This window comes from Mustela nivalis, assembly GCF_964662115.1.
Source record: "Mustela nivalis genome assembly, chromosome: 14".
In the NCBI taxonomy this organism is placed as follows: Eukaryota; Metazoa; Chordata; class Mammalia; order Carnivora; family Mustelidae; genus Mustela; species Mustela nivalis.
In genome coordinates this window covers 33,893,743-33,907,040 of record NC_139033.1, presented here as the reverse complement: position 1 = coordinate 33,907,040, position 13,298 = coordinate 33,893,743, and the positions used below count along the sequence as shown (strand labels likewise).

The window sequence follows — 13,298 nt, the reverse complement described above, 5'->3', positions numbered from 1 at the left end:
GAAGAGGCACTAATCATTCTTGTACTCATTTTACCCATGTTGAAACTCATCTGCCAATATTTCCCTGTATGATGCACTGCTAAGCATTCTAATAAGCTTATTCCAATTCCATCCTTTCTATTCCCAACTTACCCTGCTTTGATAGAAGAGAGGAGAGAAAAGAAATGCCTAAGAAATGAGAAGGGGGAGTAGAGTAGGCTGTGAGAAATAAAACGTATCAAGTTCCTTTCATGTCATAGGCACTGTTTTGTTTTGTTTTGTTTACATCAGTTACCAGTATTGGGTTTTTGTTTTTGTTTTTTTACATCACTGGCAGTTTTTTGTTTTTAGTTGTTTTTTTTTTTAAATATCAGTTTATGTGTAGGATTAACAAGGAAACAAGATCATGTTGCTTTGATACTGGACAGCCAAGGGTTAAATGTAAACGTGACTCATGGGTCTCCACATTTTAAAATATTCTTGACTCAGATTTTCTGGTAGTAGGTAGTTGGTAAGTCTATAAATAATGTTGATTTTCTATGTTCATTGTTTCTAATGTTGCAAACTAATGCTTATGCCATAGTATCATCTATTTCAAATCAATTTCCTACAAGTGCCTTTTTTAACTATATTAATAAATTAATTTATATTAATAAATTAAAACAGTATATTTGGGCAATGTTATTTTTCCTGTCCCACACAAATATGCAGAGATCTAAAAAGATTATGCAGGAGATAAAACTGTTGTTTACAGAGACTCTCCTTCAGAAGGGTTTATGAAATTCTTCTTCCACTATTAAAAATGAGAAACCGCAAAACAAGGAGATTATAACAAATCCTTGGCATAAATTCACATGAAGACTGCCTGCCAAAATTTTAATTAAGGAGAATAGGTTGGCTTATCAAATATAATTGAGAGAATATTGACCAAACGTTGGTTTGTCTAAAAGGCAACTGATGGAACATGAGGTTCTAGACACAGCCTCTCTCTGGTTCCCCCTCGATGTCCTTTGAAAAGGAACATTCTCCTTTACTTGGCCTTCCAAGAGCTGAAACAGTTAAATCAAAATGCCTGGCTGGGTCTGACAGCTAGGTTCTCTGGAAGTATAAAGCCTTTGGATGCTGAAGGAACTTTTTGAAGGCAGACACCAAAGGGATCTCCAGGCCTTTGCAGATCCAGAAGGATGCCCATGCTAGAGAAGGGTTCATGCCCCACCCTGCCTATAACTTGGGCCCCAACAAATTCTCTGATTAGATTTGCTGAACTACTTCTAAATGCGGACGACATAGATTTACCCTGCCAGCACACAGAAATAACTTCCTGAGATTAAAAAAATGACATATATTCAAGAAAAAAATGGAAATCAACTGACAAAAATACCCCATGAAATACATCCCTTGATTCCTTAATGTCATCCTCTTTAAGAGCCAGATTTTCTCACCGCCTAAACTACTCCCTGATTGTAAATTAAACACCATGTGGATAACTTGCTTGACAGTATTCTAGTGATCTCAGGTTAATGTTTAACTATTAACAGAAAATAGGATTCCAGGTACTATAGCCTGGGAAGAGTACCATTAGGGTACCATTTAGCAGATTCTGTTTAAGACTTACAATAAAGAAGTAACTTAACTGCTGGAGGAATCTGAGCCAGTGAAGAAATTGATGTGAAAAGAATCTATCCCCTGGGCTGGGGTATTTTATGTTTCAATATTGAAACTTGAACATTTTTTGCATCAGAAAAGTTATTCTTAGTTGTTGGCAGAGTAAATCCATGTTATCCTGCATTCTGAAGCAGTTCAGCTGAATCTAATTAGAACATCTGCAGATTTATGCAGCTTTCTGTATATTAAAGTCCCTAACCCTTGTGAAATAAATATTTCTCCTCAATCCTTTATTTTTACCCATCTGAGTGTTAATCAGACTAATATGGTATAAATTTTAGCAACCACTTTTATGATCCTAGGATGAATGGTGCACTACAAGTCTAAAATATCAAGACCTTATAAATAGTGTCAGTGTGCACTGGATTTCAATGCCTTCCTACTGGCCATCAATTTTGGCTTAGAGAAAGGGAAACAATTATGAACTCAGTCGTTTGCTTCTTGTTATTAGTTTTTCAGAGATTTTCAAGGTGATCCATACATTCCCAGAATATTAAGGAAAACCGCTTTGGTTTCAGTGTCTCTTGATAAAAAAAAAAAATTCATTGTCTCATGTAGACAATTAAACCAAAAAAGGTCAATTTGTTTTTGCAACTTAGATAAATTACTCAGATGCATATTGAAAATGACTGTTTTGCTAGAGTTAACTTTAAGATACTCCAACCCTCTTGGTAGGCAAGTCTGCCATCTTCCTTGAGTAATACACCTAGATGCTATACTTCTCGTTGGGACTTTGTTTTTTTTTTTAAATTTTAACCAACCTTCTATATCAGAGTAGGCTCACCTCCAGCAAATGAGTAATCTCCTCCTTAGACGTATAACACCTCAAGGTGTTACCAATTAGTCTGAAATTAAAATTAGTCTGAAATTTTCCAGCTGAGAAGCAGCACAGTAAAAAGAGGCTTAATCCTCAAGCCAGCTAGCCCTGTTGAAATTCCAGCTTTATCCCTGACTAGGTTTGAACAGCTGGGCAGCAATCAAACCATCCTGAAGCTTAAATTCTTCCTGGGTAAAATGGAGATAATATTTAACTTGGTAATAACTATAAGAATTAATTGAAAAGATGCATGTAACTAGGACATACTCAATAAGTAAGAGTCAAAATAGAGACATGGGGGCCTAAAAAGAGAAGCATGCAAAAAGAGATCCTTTTTCTTGGCAATTAAAAAGAATGTAGCATTTAATTTTTTTAAGGCATTATCACTCCCCCAAAGATTGTTATAAACAAGCCCCATCAACTTCTAGTCAAGCAACACTTTAAAGCAATGACTCTCAAAATACAGGGCCTGGACCAGCAACAGCAGCACTTGAAAAATTGTTAGAAATGCAAATTCTTGGGCCCCATTCCAGGCCTACGGAAGGAGAAACCTGAAGGGCGGGGCCCAGCAACCAGTGTTTAAAAAGCCTTCCAATGCGTGCTCAGGTTTGAGAAACACTATTTTAAGCCTTCCTTCAAATGTCAGCATAACCCCTAAGGCTTCCTCTATGAGGCGGTGAGGATTCCTCGTAGACTTGCTAAAGGATCTGAATCCCCACTTCCTCCCTCTTGGCATTCCTCTCCTGCTCTTTATTCAGGACTAATTGATGTTCACACTGGCCAATTAGTCAATGTTACAATTCAAATAGCCCCAGCTGGAGCCAAAATTAACATGAAAGCTTTCCTAAAATATTTGAGTGGGGTTTTTTTTTTTTTTTTTTTTTAACATTGGAGATTTTCCTATTTGAAAAACAAGGATTTGGGCCTATTTTTATTCAAGTACGAAGGTGTGTTCATGTGCTCCTTCCTCTATATAATCATGTTATGTGCTCATCAAATACAAACACTGCTAAAACTAGTCTGTTAAGTTCTCTACAAGTTGAAAAGAAATACCATAAAAGCAGATGTCCATCTTCATTGTATAATCATCCTAATCTGCTGATACTCATTCTGTTCCACTAATAGTCATAGTGGGACAGAAGTTGCCAGGCGCCGTTCTAGGTAGGTACATGGCATTCAGCTGTGAATAACAGGACTGGTTGTGGATAGAGGAGAATACTACAAAACAGTCAACAAATCAATACATACAGTAATTACGGATTGTGTTAAGTACTCTGTAAGATCCACACGGGACGATGTGATGGTCTGTGTAAGGAGTGGCTTCCTTAGGGTAGTCAAAAAGGGCCTCTTCAGGAACATATTATAGGAGCTCAGTCAAGAAAAAGAGGTAGAGGGGCACCTGGGTGGCTCAGTGGGTTAAGGCCTCTGCCTTCGGCTCTGGTCATGATCCCAGGGTCCTGGGATCGGCCCCGCGTTGGGCTCTCTGCTCCGCGGGGAGCCTGCTTCCTCCCCTCTCTCTCTCTGCCTGCCTCTCTGCCTACTTGTGATTTCTGTCAAATAAATAAAATCTTTAAAAAAAAAAAAAAGAAAAAGAAAAAGAGGTAGAGGGGGGTGGAGGATTTCAGGCAGAAAACAGAGCAAGTAACAGCTTGGGATTTTTCAAGAAACGAAAGAAAGCCACAGTGAGTTAATGGAAAAGAGTGTTGGGAAAATAGAATTAAGAACAAAATCTTCTCCCAATCCAGGAAACCTCTCCACAAATGTAGATAAGAAAGAAAACAATTTTATTATTGAACAAGTATTAAGCCAGAATGTGACACTCATCACAAGCAACCCACTAAGTGCCCCCAGAGACTGAAGGCCATCTAACTAACCCCTTTACGTGGCCAAGTGGATACAACCCATTAGATACATATTCTTAGGATAAACAACTAGTCAAGTAAAAAGCCTTGACAGCACCATTTGTCATACAGTTGCTCCTAAATTTACTTAGTAGTGGGGTGACCATCTGTGTTAGCTAATTGGCTTTATTCAGAGGAAAAATAAACTTCTCTTTATGACAAGGAGTTTCGTAACTTGGAATGAGGCACCCGCTGCAGTTAGGTTCTATCCTCCCACAGAAACTGGGAGGTATGTAGGGGCTCTATCTTCCTTAATGAGGACATTTCAAAGAGATGCTTCCCAGGGCCTTGAGAAACACAGTCCTGGGTCCTAAAGCTGGCAAGAGTTTATTTTAGCTCTTACAAAGATTTACATACATTTCAAACAGACAGTGAAAGAACTTACAAGTTTTTTAAAGTAAGCGTTCTAAGATTAGGGAAGGGAAGGAAGTCTCTTCCCTTATTTTCAACACTGAGAAATAAGCCCCTCATTTTTTCATTTGTTTTCACCATTCCATGAGGCATGAATTAAAGTACACAGGGACTAGATTATGCAGGTTCTGAAAACAGTGTGTATTTCATCTCGGAGAGATGGAATCCCACTGAAGGTTTGGGACAAGACCCAATATCTCTTACAAGACATTTAACCCCTCTGACATGATGTCCTGTGAAGAACACAGCTTGACTTTGGTGATGATTCTCACCAAAAAATGCATAACCTCAATCTAATTGCAGAGAACAACAGACAAACCTAAACTGAGGAACATCCTCCCAAAGAACTGACAAGCACTTTTTCAAAAATGTCAAAGTCATAAAAGATAAAGACTGAGAACCCATCATAAATTACAGGAGGCTAAAGAGATAGGAAAATGAACTGTAATGTGCGGTCCTGTATTAGGCCCTTGAACCAGACACAGTAGTGGGAAAACTGGCAAAATCTGAATAAGGTTTGTTAGCTTAGTTAATATTATTGTACCAGTGTTAATTTTCTGGCTTTCCAAGCTGGATAAAGGATATAGAGGAATGCTCTGCACTATTTTTGTACCTTTCTATAGGTCTACAATTATTTCAAAATTAGCATTTAAAAAAATTTAATAGATCATTTAAACTACTGAAAAATTGACTGGGGGGAGGAGTGCTGGGGATAGAAGTGCTGAACCCAGTTAGAAGGCTAATGAAAGAAAGTCCCGGTAAGAGATCATAGTTTGGAGATGATGTCAACAAAGAAGGAGAAAATTAGGAATGAAGATGTATTTTTAAGACAAAATTGACAGTATTTGGAGATCTACTCAGTGTTTGAAGTGAAGGACAGGGCTTATTTGTAGGAGTCTGGTGTAAGTAACTAAGTGGAGTATGTCATTTGCTCAGATAAAGCGAAGGGAGAGGGGCGCCTGGGTGGCTCAGTGGGTTAAATAAAGCCTCTGCCTTTGGCTCAGGTCATGATCTCAGGGTCCTGGGATCAAGCCCTGTATCAGGCTCTCTGCTCAGCAGGGAACCTGCTTCCCCCTCTCTTTCTCCCTGTCTCTCTGCCTACTTGTGATCTCTCTGTCAAATGAATAAATAAAACCTTTAAAAAAATAAAATAAAATAAGGTAGACCCAGGGTTCTGACAAGATGATCTGAGGTTCCAACCTCTCCTCAAGAGGTCATCTCATAAATCCAGCTCCCTCTGAACAAGGAGAGGGCACTGATCAATGTTATAATAATCAATATATGATTGTAATATTACCACTCAGACAGGTAGCTACAGATACTTCCAACCCTAGTTTAGACCCATGGACATAGCACAACCTGCACATGTAAGACTTGTTTCTTACTAATAATTTGGTTTTAGATTTGCTTCCTTTCCCTCCACTACTCCTCCAACCGCTTAGATGGCAATCTAGTAAGAAAACAGAGGTAACCAAAACCCAAGTGAAGCCTTCTTCCTCTTAATTTAGCCAACTGTGGAAGCCAAAAGAAAACTGCCACCTGCCTATTTTTTTATTTAAATAGTCATTACTGCATCAGTTAAAATTTAAGTAGTTTTAACTAAACTTCACACAATCATTAAATGTGGATAAAAGATAATTCAAATAAGAAAATGACAGAACTAACATTTCTAATTCTAGTATCAGCTCTTCATCCACATTACAAGTTTAAAAGTCAAGGCAATTAAATCAGATAAAGCAGTTAACATTCTTATTCTGCATTTTTTAAAAAAAATAAATAAGTAATTACAATCTTCCTCTTCCACATGAGGATGACTTTTCACAGAGACCGAGTATGTTACTACTTTCCATAGGATGCTTATGCAATGCCTCCACAGCATTCTCAACATCTTAAAAAAAAAAAAAAAAAATGGTTACGTAGAAATGGATTCATTATACAAGATTTTTGACACCAAAAACAACATGAGTCTATCTCAGAGTTTTCACTGCAGAAAAGTAAAATCCCCAGGGTGTATCTGAGGCAGCCTCCCTACCTCCCCTTTTTCAAAGACTTTAAGACCCTGACTTTTGGTTTTTGTTTTTTGTTTTGTTTTTTAAGATTTTATTTATTTATTTATTTGACAGACAGAGGTCACAAGTAGGCAGAGAGGCAGGCAGGGAAAGAGGAAGGGATGCAGGCTCCCCGCTGAGCAGAGAGCCCCATGCAGGACTCCATCCTAGGATTCTGGGATCATGACCTGAGCTGAAGGCAGAGGCTTTTTTCCACTGAGCCACCCAGGTCCCCAAATGTCATTATTATTATAGAACTTTAGTTATTACCCCAATTAAGACCCTGACTTTTAAAGGGATAGGCAACTCTTTCTGTCTTTGTGGTCCTGACTCGGGGGCAGACTTCTTTAGCAAGTGCCCAAGGCTGTCCTAGGGAAATTACAGCAAACTCAGGAGACCCTCTGGTGGAAACATTTGGACTCCGAAGTCACAGGTCCTGGAATAACCACTGTGCTCTCAGTAGTTAAGGCAAGCTGTTATTGAAACATGAGCACATTTAAATGACCCAAAAATATTGAAAAATAACTGCAAAACTGAATTAACTATAGGAAAAGAGTTCAGCCTTACTAAGAACCAAGGACATGTACAATAAAGTTTCCAGATACTAATTTCCATCTATCAAACTGGCAACTTAAAAACTCTATGGAAACCTACGCAATACAAATGTATACAAACACTGGTAAGGCGCAGGGAAAGAAACACTTGCATGTGCTGCTAGTGGGAGTGTAAACTGGTACAGCTGTTCTAGACCCTCCCAAACCGTGAATAGAAACTATACCCAACAATTTCATTTGATGAAACGAGTGAAGTTTTTGCATCCTTCTTGATGCAAAACATACTATAAGGCTACAATAATGAAAAACAGATATTATATGAACTAGGAACAGAGAAAGGGATTCAAATAGATATAACAATTTATATCAAGCTGGCCCTTGAAATGAGTGACGGAAGACGGTACAGAAAAGAAATGGTTTGGAAACAAGCGGATATGTTTTAGGAAACGCAAAAAGTTAGATTCCTTCCTCATACCATTAAGCAAAAACAAATTTCAAATGGATTAAATACCTAAACATAAAAGCCCTAGCAGAAAACTATTTCATAACGTTTGAGAGAAGAAGGTCTTTCTTAGCTAAGTTATAAAACCTAGAAGTCATACATAAGAGGACTAAAATTTAGACAATGAAAAATATTTGTATAGGGAAAAAAAAAAAGTAAAATTCAAAGATAAATGAAGACAGGGGCTGCCTGGGTGGCACATTCAGTTAAACATCAGATTCTTGGTTTCAGGTTAGCTCATGATCTCAGGCTTGTGAGATGGAGCCCTGTGTGGGGCTCTGTGCTCAGCGTGGAGTCGGCTTGAGAGTCTCCTGCCCTCTCCTTCTGTGCCTCCCCACAACAACTCTCTAAAACAAATAAATAAATCTTTTTTAAAAAAAAGATAAATGAAGATTGAAAGAACCCATTTGCCAGACATTTAAAAAAGGGCTAAAAGTTTCTGTAAATCAGAAACTTTTAATAGACATATACACATACGATTGAAACAGAAAATAATTCACTGAAATGGGAACACATCGACACACATTGAAAAGAGTTTTTTTAATTATTAAAGCAATAAAAATTAAGTTATATATGAAATTTTTGCATGTAAGACTGGCAAAATTTTGTTATTTATAATGCTCAAGAGGATGTGGAAAAATGGAAATTGACATTTGTTCCAGGCGTAAACTGGTACAATTTTTTAAATAATACTTTGGCAATATTTTTAAAACTTTAAAAACCACACATCCTATATTGGGATATCTCTCTTACAGAAAGCTATACTATGTAACATACTCAATACCGATACAAAGATATGCATCCAAGATGATAATAGTAGTTTTATTTATAATAGGAAAACAAACAGGGATAGCCCAAGAGTCCATCAGGTGGGGAATAAGGGTACATAGTGACTCTGCCTGTAGTATAATCAAAAAACTTTAAATAACAATAAACAAAAAAAATAAAAATAACATGTCATAACCAAGCTATTGCTTTAAAACAAATGGTTCCTCTATAAAGAAATACTTTATAGTCATTAAAAATGATGCTTTAGAATATTTACTGAGGCAATAATAGAGAAGGGTTCGTTATCTATGGAATAGAATGAGGTTACAATATCACTAGTTCAGTATGACCCATTTTTGCAACATACACACCAAAGCAAGGGCACACATCAACATACCAACAATGGACATTTCTGGGTGAGACAAGAAAGGGCATTCCAAAGTGGCTTAATTTATTCTTTTATTGTACTTTCCAACTTCCTCACCATTAACAATCGAATTTTGTATTTGGGGGAATAAAAGTTTAACAAAAAAAAATAAAATGAAGAGTCAGGAGAAGAATTCCAGAAGTAAGGCACAGTGCTTCCTTTTTCTCTTTCTCTCCAAATCCTAACTACCTAAAATGAAATGTTTTACACTTATTCTTTCAATCTAAATACAAAATGTTCTAATTTCATCTCCAAAGCATCCACAGTACCATCCATGCTCACATCTGTCAATCCCTTTTACAGGGGGTTTGGGAGTTTGTATGGTGAGATCTATGAACTCCACATTCTGCTGTCAGTCTTAACACCAGGGGTTTTAGAAAGTAGCATGAATAAAATGTGCTAACGCTGGCCTTGGGATAGAATCATTCCACAAAAGTGTTTATTTTTTATTTTTTTAACCAAAGAATGGATACATTTTTCAGCTGCTATATATAAAAATATTCACTTTTCAGTATGAAAGCTCAGCTGCGATGGGAAGAGAATATAATGCATTGTAAGAAAAAATTTAAAGTTATAAGCTTGTGTGGCCATGCATAAAAACTCCTAAAAACTGTGACCATCCAAGGGTTTCTCTCTGAATGGGTCTTTTATTCCAGTGAGTTGGCACAGTGAAAGATGCACTGCATTGTTCTGACATCACACCAGGGTGAAAACACACAGTTCTGTTGACATCAATACAATGCACTACAATATATTTTTTATATCCTCTGTAGGTGTTCTGAAAGGACCCCATTGGTGGAAACATTTTTTTAAAAAATTGCAGGAAAATCCCTGCAATGAATAGAGCACAAAAGCATCTCAATTTCCTAGGAAAAACTAGAGCCTACTTAGAAATGTGACAGTAACATTAAGCATACAAATAGAAAGAAATTTCAAAGGGAACATATAAAACACTTTTCCTGTGTCACAGTTCATTATGCAAACTCCATACATCTTAGCATAATGCCATATATTTAAGAAAATCAGTTTATCAGGAAACTTGCTCATAATAAGCCTCAGCAGATCAAGAGAAACTTAGTTTTGATGTAGACATGGTTTTATCTCCCTCTGAGCTCTGTTGTTCTCATACCTCCTGACATGAGACAATAAAATCTGTCTTTATTCGAATTCTTATAAATGAGCCTTCTTGTGGACTTCATGGTCCCTCCATCGAATTCTGGAAACTGAAAAATAAAACATTATCAGAGGTAGGTGTGAATGGTAATATGGATAGTGTGGAAAGCAATTAAACCAGTGGGAAAACAGACAAGTAAGGAACTGATGCAACCCTGGGACCCCAGTGGGTCTTGAATACTGAACAGTCAAGTGTAAGAATTCAGAATCTTGTTACATGCAGCTTGACTGAGAAACTGGAGAAACACAAAGGAAGGCCCCCATGAAATCAATTCATCGCAGCCCTATATATGATCCTCACGTTGTGAGTCTACATATGACCCTCACATTATATAAAACAGTAGCTCCAAATGAACTCTAGGAATCGGAGTACTTAATCATTGGCTAGCTTAGTTAGATATTAATTATAGATTGGTATTAATTGAAAATAATATAATATACTGTGCTCAAATTGATATAGGCTCCATTATATAAAAGTGTCAAATGAGTGATTTAGGATACTGTATGCTCTATCTGCTTCTTTTAGGAGCATATCCACCTAGTACAATATCCATAGAAAAGCAATTCTGTCCAAAAACATGTAGAACACCCAAAATAAAGGCATGAGTAAGAATGAAAGCAGTCATTAGGGAAAGCATTCTGCTAAAGGCAATTTGTGTTTTAATTCAATTAAAATTTTTAATTTAAGTTTTAGTTTTTTAATTTAAGTAACACATTTTAACTATCTCTATACCTACTCCTCAGCAGCATTAGATACATTCACATTGTTAGGCAAATATACCACCTTCCATCTCCAGAACTTTTTCTTCTTCCCAAACTAAAACTCCATACTCATTAAACAGTAACTCTTCACTGTATAAAAATTTTAAGAGGAAAAATATCAACAAGTGTACAAAAACATCATTTAACAAGTCAAATCCAAATAAAGAAAATTGTTTTGATGTGTTGTTTCCCGAACTATATATATAACAATCTCTTTTGTGATTTTTTTTTGCTATATTCAAGCATTTTGATTAACTTGTATTTTTATGAACTTAGTATTTATCATCTAACTACCTATTTCTACTTAACCCTAAGTACACCAGGAAAAATAGCATCATTTATCATCTGAGTCAAATAGGCCTTTTGATATTTTGTATTTTAAGTCATTTTACAAAAAACTTACAGAATAATAAAGAGATAATGAAAAACTTGATTTAAAATTTCATAAAAATTTAAACACAGCAAACCTCAAACAAGTGAATTTTAATACACAAGCATCATAAATGTTGAAATAGTACCAGAACACATCCTTTTTATGAGTCTTGTCACAAAATCTCAGTATATCGAAGTCCCTCCTGGTTGAACGACAAACGGAGTAAGAATGCCGTATTTTTTCATGTATCCTTAGAGATATATTGTTCTCTCATCAAACTAGCTTTTCAAGTTTGAAAAAACAAGATAGACATCTCCATCTGAAAACTCGTAATCTCGAATGTGGCTTACATGATCCATTTCGCCATCATCACTCAAGACCAGAGTGCTGCTCTCTGCCTCCTTGCATTTATCTTTGGATTCATCTTGTGTTTTGAACCAGCTTCCTTTATTTCATCCCTTACCATTTTGGAAAGAAAATGTAAAAATCTGAAGTCTCAGATTTATTTTGGTAATCATTTCACTGCATATATTCACTATATATATATGTATCAAATCATTATGCTATACATTTGAAACTCATACAATGTCATAAGCCAATTAATTATACCTCAACAAAACAATTTTTAATAAATAAAAAATTTTAATTTTTTGAAAGAAATATTTTTCAGTACCTTGGACAATATAATAAGAAAACTGAAGAATGGTTATTTTTACTCATTACATCATTCTTTTGAGGGCCTCAAATTTAGGGAGTTCTATCATTCTTATGTTTTCTTATTATTTCAGTCCTGTTTGGCCTAATTAGCCTACTTTGGCCTAGTTAATAACTGATAAATAATAATTAAATAATTCCTCACATGATGAATTAGCTCCATGTTCTAAGATCTAAAAAAAAATAGTGATAATAACAAGGTCACTAAGATCTCATAATGTATCTTAGATTTACAAAAGGATTTGCTGGACCCATACAGTGACTGCAGACTGAATGTGTTCTTCTATTTAAGAGAAATAGTAGGGGCAACTGGGTGGCTGAGTCAGACTCTTAGTTTTGGCCCAGGTCAGGAGCTTATGGATCATGAGATCAAGCCCTGCATAGGGCTCCATGCTCAGCAGGGAGTCTGCTTGAAGACTCCCTCCGTCTGCTCCTACCCTCGCTCAGTCTTGCACATGGGTGCATGCCCTCTCTCTAAAATAAATAAGTAAATATTTTTTGAAAACACAGAGAAATAGCAAATTTCTCTTTGCTCTCTGGAAGACTCTGAAGAAAGAATAAAAATCATGAAGTATCAGAGGTCACAAACAGTTAAACGTATTCAAAAAATAAATTCCAAAATTAGATTGAATCCAGTGCATATCAGTCAAATAAATTTGTTGTATAAGTAAATTTTGAATTACTGACATAATTTGAAAAACCAGTAATATTTGCTGTATCCATCTGGATTGTGTTCCTTCATATACCCGCCTAAAATAACAACAGCTTAAACAGATAAATCTCTCATTCAAAAGTAGTCAAGCCATAGGAAATCCAATCTTAGCTATGGTAGTAGCATCATAGTAATAATTAGGGAGCAGTATCCTATCTTTCTGCTTGGTCTTTCTTAGTATGAGTCCGTTGTTCTCAAGACTGCTTAATGGTCCAGCTCAGTGGCTGCTCCTCCAGCCGTCTCAGCTATAGGAGAAGCAGGACGGAAGAATGGGGCTAGGGCACACAGTGTGCAATTCTCAGATGAATAAGCACTCTTTAAGCATCCTTCCTGGATATCACACATGGCATTTCTGCTTATCTCACTGGCCAGAACGAAGACACATGACCACACCTAGGTGTAAAAAAAGCTAGGCCTTTACCTGGCACATTGCCACTATCAATAACAAAGAGATTCCTTTAATAAAGAAGAAGGAAGTGATGTATATTTAGT

General features: G+C 36.4%; 1 protein-coding gene and 1 long non-coding RNA gene across 2 annotated transcripts in view; one reads left to right on the top strand and one right to left on the bottom strand.

Annotated features, from left to right (window-relative positions):
• The window catches only part of CDH20 (cadherin 20), a 204,536-nt gene that overhangs the window by 68,926 nt on the left and 122,312 nt on the right, over positions 1-13,298 (top strand). The window lies entirely within an intron of this gene.
• The window catches only part of LOC309848173, a 69,865-nt gene continuing 66,454 nt past the window's right edge, over positions 9,888-13,298 (bottom strand). The window contains exon 3 of the long non-coding RNA XR_014302875.1: positions 9,888-10,295. This is a non-coding gene — a long non-coding RNA (uncharacterized lncRNA). The remainder of the gene's footprint in view (positions 10,296-13,298) is intronic.